Genomic DNA, 9,047 nt, shown 5'->3' with positions numbered 1-9,047 from the left:
TAAGACATAATAATGAAAGCTATTAACGCCCAAGATCATCAAATACAACATTAATTGATTTCAGAGTCATCTAAATTCTTAGATTCTATATTTGATATGCAAGACTATTAGATGAATATCCAAGGAACAAGCATTTATCACTTTTGAAATCAAACTTGGTTAGGTGATCTCAATCATTTCACATAACATACACACTTAAAGACATGAAAATATTTTAGGTATGGCCTCTTTCCCGTGATGATCTCATAAGATATTATAGTTGAACAACACCTTAAATACACATGATTTGAAATATGACAAGATGTGTTTAAGGCCTCCGCCCAAAAATGTTTTAAAATATTTTTGGAACTCAACATGAGCCGATTCATCTCGTGCATATTTGGTTCTTCCTCTAGGCAATGTTGTTTTGTTGAGTAGTCTTTGGGACATAGAACTCATGTGTAATACTTTTTTTATCACACAAAGATTAAAAGTGTGAGGTCTCAAATTCTTTACCATGGTTGATTCTGATCTTACCAACCCCAAATTATGGAGATTGGTAATTTTTTCAAGTAACTTCTTAAATGCATCAAAGATATCAGACTTTTCTCTAAGAAAAACTTAACCATGTAAAATTTGAAAAGTCATCCACACACACAAGTGAATACTCTTTACCTCACAAGCTTTACACTTTCATTGGACCCAAAAGATCAATGTTTAAAAGTTCAAGATACCGTGATGTCCCAAATTGTTGTAACCCTTGGTGCGGCACACGAGTTTGCTTATCTTTCTAGAATGCTAAACAAACATAAGGTATTCTAGAGGTTAATTAGGCATACCTCCACAACATCATATTGCTCTAGATTCTTCAATGTCTTTAAATTTGCATGGCGCAACATTTGATGTCACAAATCTAGTTCACTTATCTTTGTATGTCTGCAAGCATTCATCTCCCAGTTGATAATAGTTATCAGCACATCTTGTATCTATCAAGACACAAACATCATCTTTATCATAAACTTCACAAGTATATTTCGTCAAAACTTAAATGCAAGTAATCATAACATAATTGACTAATTCTTATTAAGTTTGAATTAAGTCCCTCGAAATGAAGCACATTGTGAAGCTCAGAGAGTCCATCCACGTTCAATGTTTCTTTTCTAGCAATCCTTCATTTTGCACCACCTCCGTAGGTTACTCGGCCACTCTTTAGTTCAATATAATCTATAAGGCGCCCCCTCGAACCTGACATGTAAAGAACACCACTATCAAAATACCAGATACTTGCAATGTTAATTTTTAATGAGATATAAAAAACAGTACAACGAATTTCATTCTTTGGTGCCAAAATTTTCTTCACAGAAGGTTTCTTGATGAAGGTGATGTGATTGGTGTTGTGCGACACTCGGTGCAACATCCGATTTGCCTCCCAGCCTATGTAGTCATCCCTCAACTTGAGGCAGAAAGGTTTGATACGACCAAGCTTAAAACAATAGTAACATACAAAATGATGTCTCTTTAGTTTAGGTTTTGAGCAGTATCTTGCTTCTTTATTGGTAGAACTTTGACCGAAGGAGTGTATTTTGGAGCAAAAGTATCAACACTTTTAACAAAAACAGTCTGTTGTAGTTTAGGGTTGCAAGATTCTCCAACTTCAAATACACTATAGTTAAACCTTGGACCCATTTTACCGTCTTTTCCCAACATCAATATGGAGTCCAGCTTGGTTGAACTTGAATTGAACTTAGCAATAGTTTGCCTCGACTTTCCAAACTCATCCTTAATCTTGTCCATCTCCGGGTCTTTCTTAATAAAATCACCTCAAGTTTGGCCACACAACTTTTCAACTCGATTTTTCTTTTGAGAAGATCGAGTTCAATTTTTTCTTTTTGATCCATCAACATATGGTTCTCATAAATTTTCTACACACTTTCTAAAGTGACTTCTTCTTCATCCTGAATTTCCAAATCATTTGAACCAGAGTAATTTCTCACATTTAGGCAGATTGAACATGATGAATTTGGTGAGGTGTTTCTAATAGGTGTTACAACACTAGAGACAACACCCGATGGATTAACTTGCATCGAAAAGTTTCTTCTCCAAATTTGTAAACAAATATGCATGGTTGTCTCCTTCACTGGATCCTTTATTAGAATCTTCATCACTTAGGGAGATAGTTAAGCCTTTGTTTTTGCGAAGTTTGTTGACACACTCTTTGGCATAATGACCGGATCAAGAACACTTCTGCATTGAATTGAGTCTAATCTTTTGACATGCCATTGAATCTTTATATCATTCCTCGATCGAAATAGTCCTTGAGTAGGTACAAACATTTGAATTTTCTCGAGAGCAGTAATGCTAGGCAGTTTAAGTTGCTGACCAGATTTCTTATTGTCTCTGATGTTCTTTAGATAGTTTCCAAATTTTTTGTAATCAACGAGATGAATCTTAATATAAATCAGATTCATTGACTTCCTGAGATAGTTGAACCAAATCATTGTATGAGTCATCAGAGACATGTAAGGAAATTATTTTCTATTTGTCTTCTTGTTGTAAATCCATATTCATCTCAAAGGTTCTGAGTGAACTAATAGATAATCTAAACCAAGTTTAGTGGTGTCTTTGGCTTCGTCGATTGCATATATCTTAATGTTAAATCTTTGTGGAAGTGATCTTAACACTTTGCTGACCAATATCTCATTAGAGATCGGGTGACTAAGAGTAAAAGCTTCGTTGGCAATGTCTCGCAGTCGGCGATCATATGTAGTAATAGACTCTGCTTCTTCCATTATCAAACTTTAAGGTTAACATCCTTAGCTTGGTTCTTCACACGGTTTCATTTCCTTCACAATGTCTTTGAAGGATAACCCAAGCATCCTTGACATAGACACAATTTGTAATTAGACTAAACATGTTTATGTCAACAGAAGTGAAGATGGAATTGAGTGCCTTTAAAATAAATGTATAATATGGACTTCATTAGTCATCCATGAACTTTTAGGCTTAACCAAACTGTCACCATCTTCATCAACAGTCTTTGGTGGAGACCAACCATCTATAACACGTTGCAACGCCATTTCTTCAATGGATTTGATATAGAATCTCATTTTGACTTTCTAAATAGCATCGTTGGATCCATCCAGAACTAGCGGTCGCGGTTCCGTGTTGACAAGAGGCACATCCATCGCATTTTTCTCATGTTAAACACAAACAACCTGAATCACACTTAGCATGTAAGAGTTGGCTCTGATGTCACTTGTAAGGTGGTTGTTTCATGTAAAAGTATTGTGTAGCAAATAGAATGTGTGTTTCAGAGTTAAGTGTTGTGTGCGTTTTTTTAACATCTAACACAACATGCAGAAAAATATTTCAACATACAAAACTTTACATAAATAAAATAAGACACGAAGAAATATACACAATGAGAAAAGATTCACTATAAAATGCTCTCAGTTTACACAAAAATAATACTAGCGAATAAAGAAAATTAACTCTCTTAACAAAGTGGGGGAGCAAAAGTGCATCTAACACACTAATCAAAACAAATAACCAAACTATGGATACAACATTTATGAAGCCAAAATTCTTCTTTATGAAAAAAACACTCTTATCGATACAGTAATTAGGTGGTATGCATGGATGTCCTTAACACTCCACGGAAACACAGGAAAACAGGACGAGCTACAATAATTCTCCGTTCTTCTTTGCTCTCTCTTTAGCAGCAACTGTTTTCTCCTATTTATTAACTTCGTTGGCCATAATTATTCCATAAAAGTAATCCTACAAAATATTGAAAAAAGAGTTTTATTATAAAATTTTTAATAGAGAATAAATTATATTCATTTCAACATGTACAACTATTGTAGATCGAAGTCGTGCTTTAATAATGATTGAATTAAAATTCTTATCGTCAATCTAATTTATGGAAAACAAGATTTTGTTGAAATGAATTAAATAATTATTTATTCAATTTAAGACGTAAGATATAAAATGATTCCAAAACAGAAGTATGTTATTACATTCCTTTAGGGTACATTACATAATTCTGTAAATTACCAATATGAAATTTAAATAAGTTTAATTGCAATAAACTGCAAAAATAATAATATTATAGAAACAATATATCTATAAATCTATGGTAAGTAAGGGATATTTATAAATTATAAATCAAAAAATAAAAATTTCACAATATCATTGGTTGACATTCAAAATTTATTAAAAATAATGTCAAACTATTTTATGCATCTAGAAATAATAATTACTGTTAGAAAATTCTGGGGCTTTTTTAAAAATAATATAAATTTAAAAATTATTTATTAAAATATTGCAAAAGTGAAATTGTTATCAAAATATAGCAATGTGGGACAGATTTTTCCGGATTCTAATTTTTTTTTTTTAAAAAAAAAGATGTCACGGATTCTATGTTGCGCCCATTTCGTCTATTAATTTTTGCAAATTTCCTCCGATTCATTTCCGCAAAATTCTTAAAAGTTGTCACAGATTCTTGTTTTCAGTTGTGTTTTCCGACTACGCTGCACTGGTTTATCGAGCATCAGTCATTTTGAAGTATTTGACATGTATTAATTTATTTTTATTATTATTGAAATAATTTTGTTTTATAATGTTATTTTTCGATAAGAATATTTAACATTGTTAGGTGATAATATTGTTCGTTGATTTTGTCATCCATTTCATTCGAGCGACTCTTAACTTGATAATATTGAAATTATTTTCTATTAGTGTTGTTATTATTATAAAAACAAAAAAAAATTTATTTAGATATTTGTTAGTTGTACGAGATAAATTAGCTTTTTTTTAGAATTAATTAATTATGAATCATTATTTTATTTGCAATATGAGATAATTGCGGAAAAGTAGAAGCGCTGGTCCTCGGGTTATGTGCACCTTTAGTCCAGTCAGGTCAATCATCAAGACCTCCAGTAACATTAACATCATAATCACCTGCATCCATCACACCTAGTGAGCCTAAAAACTCAACACACCATAATCTTGATAGCAAATAATACGTATACAGATCACATGCAACAGTGAAAATACTTGTACTTAAAATAACATTTTCATGATCATGTGAAACAAAAACATTTTCATAATATCATAAACATATCCATATCATTCATCATTTTATCATAAACACTTCCTTTTTCATCATAAGCATGCACATTTTTCTTTTTATTGAATTTGGATCGTTAATTGTGACTTTTGTATCATCATAAGGTCGTAGATCCATCTATCATAAAACCACAGTACTGGGCGGCAAGGACATCAGCGACACTCTCACCCATCAACTGAGCCTTGGCCTATCATCATCATATGGAAATACGATCGTCGGGGCTCCTTCGAGGGCCTTCTCCCATAGACGGGCTCCCTCTGGAGCCTTTTCCCATAAATGGACTCCCTCTGGAGACTTCTCCCATAAATGAGCTCCCTCTGAGGTGTTTTCCCCTCACGACATCCCCGTTTACATCATCATAACATCATAATAGTCACAATTACTTCAACTCCTCCAATGTTTCATATTATAACTTTTCAAAAATAATGCATAAAAATATCATTTTTCTTTTGAAACCAAGCATGCGACATATCTTTTAAATGTCCATAAATAAATCATAAAAATACATAAACATTTAAAATAATCATTTTAACATATAAAACAACATTCAGAGCACTGCCATGACGTTTACTAGTTTTTATGTGTAAAATTACCGTTTTACCCCTGGACGTAAAATTTCACGTTTTTTACTTTTTCTTAATTTCGTTGACACTAACATGTTCCAAATAATTATTTAAGCTTAAATTAATTTTCTCATATTTTTATTTAGCTTAAATATTAGGATTTTTAATTAGTCATTAATTATTCGTTTTTAATGCGTTTTAATCCCAAATAATTTCAAACTTTAAAATAAAATTCCTAAATTTAAAACTTAGAATTTTATATTATTTTAGCCCTCGTAAACCACAACTCGACCCCCCCTCCCCTTGAGCCATGTTTCGATTTATTTAGCCCATGGAAACCCTAGTTCAAACCATGCTTGTTTACCCTTGGGCCAACTTGCGACTCCATAGAGCCAAGCTCGAGCCAACCTGAGCCGTCATCGATCCAGCCATCTCTTGAACCCTACTAGACCCCAAGAACCCAAGGAAACCGACGCTGGCCCTAACCGCAAGCCACAACCCGATCACGGCCGAGGACTCTCTCGAGGCAAGGACTCTCCCATCGCGCCTAGCACTTAGACAACCCAACCAGACCCTGAACCAGCCTCTTGTGCACCCACCTAAGACCATAAGGACTCACCCTAGCCCAGCCCCTTTGGCCGAGCCTTAACCCTGCGCGTTGCTGCCAAGGGGCGCGACTACCCTATTGCTCTCGGGTGGAGTCCTAGCTTGTTAGGACTCTTCCCCAGCCACATGACTGGAGTCCTAGCATGGATAAGACTCTCTCCCTGACTTAGACATGACCGTGGCTAGCCCTGGTTCCAGCCGTACAAAGCCATGCCAAGCCTTACCCCAAAACTGATCACCTAGTTCCACCTTGACAGAATTTTGGTTCCAGCTTGTGTTTTAACAGATTGTGCAACATATTCAGGTGTTCTGGGCCCCTTTAGAAGTGTATAAAAACATGTTTGATCATAGCCTAAGTCATGGCAACCCCTTAAACACATAAATCATGAATTTGAATCATAAAATCATAAGTTTACCACATGTGTATGCAATATTACGAAAGTATTCATAAGAACATCATGCTTTTCATACAAACGTGATTTAAAACAATAATACGATGTGATAGATGAGAAAAGGAGATGTATAGCGTGCCTTGAAGGACGACGACTAGGAGGGCCTTGGCTTGGATTTTCCTTTGAATGCTTCGAATTTTCTTTCAAAATTATGGCGTGTGCCGTGTAAAAAATTGGAGAGAATTGTTTGGTGTGTGATAGGAAAATTGGGCGTGCATAGGGTAAGATTTTGGGGAGGGTTTTGTATAATATATAGTTTAATTAATCATTAATTAATCTTAGGCACATTAAGAAGGTTAATTAGGCCCATTAGGAAGGTTAATTAGACCCATTATTGCTTAATAAAAAGTTTAAAAATAATTTTTTAAATAAAGTTTGTGAATTTATTAGTCGGGTTGCCAGAATGTTCGTATTTTTGTTGAAAAACCAACACCGATAAAATTTATGTCCCGGCGCATAAAATCACCTCAAAACCCCATATTTTCGAAAATAGAAAAAGCATCAACCATATTTTAAATAATTAAAATCAATTATTTAGTAAAACATTTTACATTTTTCCGCCATCGGTCTCCGTTCCTCGATCACAACTCGAATAATCCTTAAAAATATATTTTAATGCATGATGAAAATAAAATCCTATTTAACATATAATCATGCATGTCACAATTAAATTATGCCATTAAAATCATTAGATTAATCATTTTTCATATTCCCTAGATTTGCCTGCAGTTGAATTACGTCGTCTTAATTTTGGCCCTTATAATTCATTCCCCGTTAAATAAAATTTCGTCCTCGAAATTAGAACTTACCGAATAGCTCCAGGTAGCGACTCCTTAAGTCGCTCTCGGTTTCCCAAGTAGCTTCTTCTTCTGAGTGATTCAGCCACTTGACCTTGACAATTGGAATGACTTTGTTACACGGTCTTTTTTCTTGCCTCGCCAAGATTTGGACAGGTCTTTCTTCATATGTCATGTTTGGAGTCAATTGTAGAGGTTCATAATTTAGTACATGTGATGGATTCGACATGTACTTTCGAAGCATCAAAATATGGAACACATTGTGAACTCCAGAAAGGAACGGTGGTAATGCCACTCTATAAGCTAGTGTCCCAACCCTCTCTAAAATCTCGAACGGACCAATAAATTTTGGACTAAGCTTGCCTTTCTTGCCAAAACGCATAACACCTTTCATATGTGTTATTTTCACAAATACATGGTCTCCTACTGCAAACTCTAAGTCTCTTCGTCTCCTGTCAGCATAACTCTTTTGTCGGCTTTGTGCAGTATTCATTCTTTGCCGAATTTTGACTACAAGCTCGGCAGTCTCTTCAATCACATCCGGACGAATCCCTCTTCTTTAACAAACCTCGTCCTATTGAATAGGAGATCTACATTCACTATCACCCATATAACATTAAATCCCTTGATATTTCTTGGTAATCCCACAACAAAGTGCATAGTGATATTTTCCCATTTTCACTCGGGAATAGGAAGTGGCTTAAGTTTTCCCGCTGGTCTTTGATGCTCTGCTTTGACTTATTGACATGTTAAACATTCGGTCACAAAATGTAGAATGTCCCTCTTCATGCCTGGCCACCAATATAACAACTGCAAATTTTTGTACATTTTCGTGCTTCCTAGATGAATGGAATAAGGTGTGTCATGAGCTTCCTTCATAATGAGATTTCTCAAAGAATCGTCACTAGGAAGCCATAAACGTTCTCGGTAACGAATTATACCATCCACCTCAGAATATAACCTCCGATCCTTGGCTTCATCTCTTGCTCTCCATTTCTGCAATTGCTCATCAGTAGACTGTCCATCACAAATTCTATCTCTCAAAGTCGACTGTACTGATAATGTGACAAGATTAGGGATCTCGCCCCTTGCATAAACTGTAAGCTCAAACCGCTGTATCTCGGATTGCAACGGTTTTTGAAGTGATATATAAGTGATAACTGCTGCTTTTATCTCAATGTGTCTGCCGCTACATTAGCTTTTCCCGGATGATAGCTAATCTCACAGTCGTAGTCTTTTACTAATTCAAGCCATCTACGCTGTCTCATGTTCAATTTCTTTTGGATGAAGAAGTACTTCACACTTTTATGATCGGTGAATATCAAATTTGCACTTCTCCCCATATAAATAATGTCTCCAAATCTTCAATGCAAAAATGACTGCTGCAAGCTCAAGATCACGAGTAGGGTAGTTTTTCTCGTGAGTTTTCAACTGTCTCGACGCATAAGCTATAACTCGGTCATTTTGCATCAGAACTGCGCCCAAACCAAGTTTAGAAGCGTCGATATATAGAACATAC

This window comes from Primulina tabacum, chromosome 10, assembly GCF_025594145.1.
Source record: "Primulina tabacum isolate GXHZ01 chromosome 10, ASM2559414v2, whole genome shotgun sequence".
Classification (NCBI taxonomy): Eukaryota; Viridiplantae; Streptophyta; class Magnoliopsida; order Lamiales; family Gesneriaceae; genus Primulina; species Primulina tabacum.
This window is presented reverse-complemented; position numbering follows the sequence as displayed.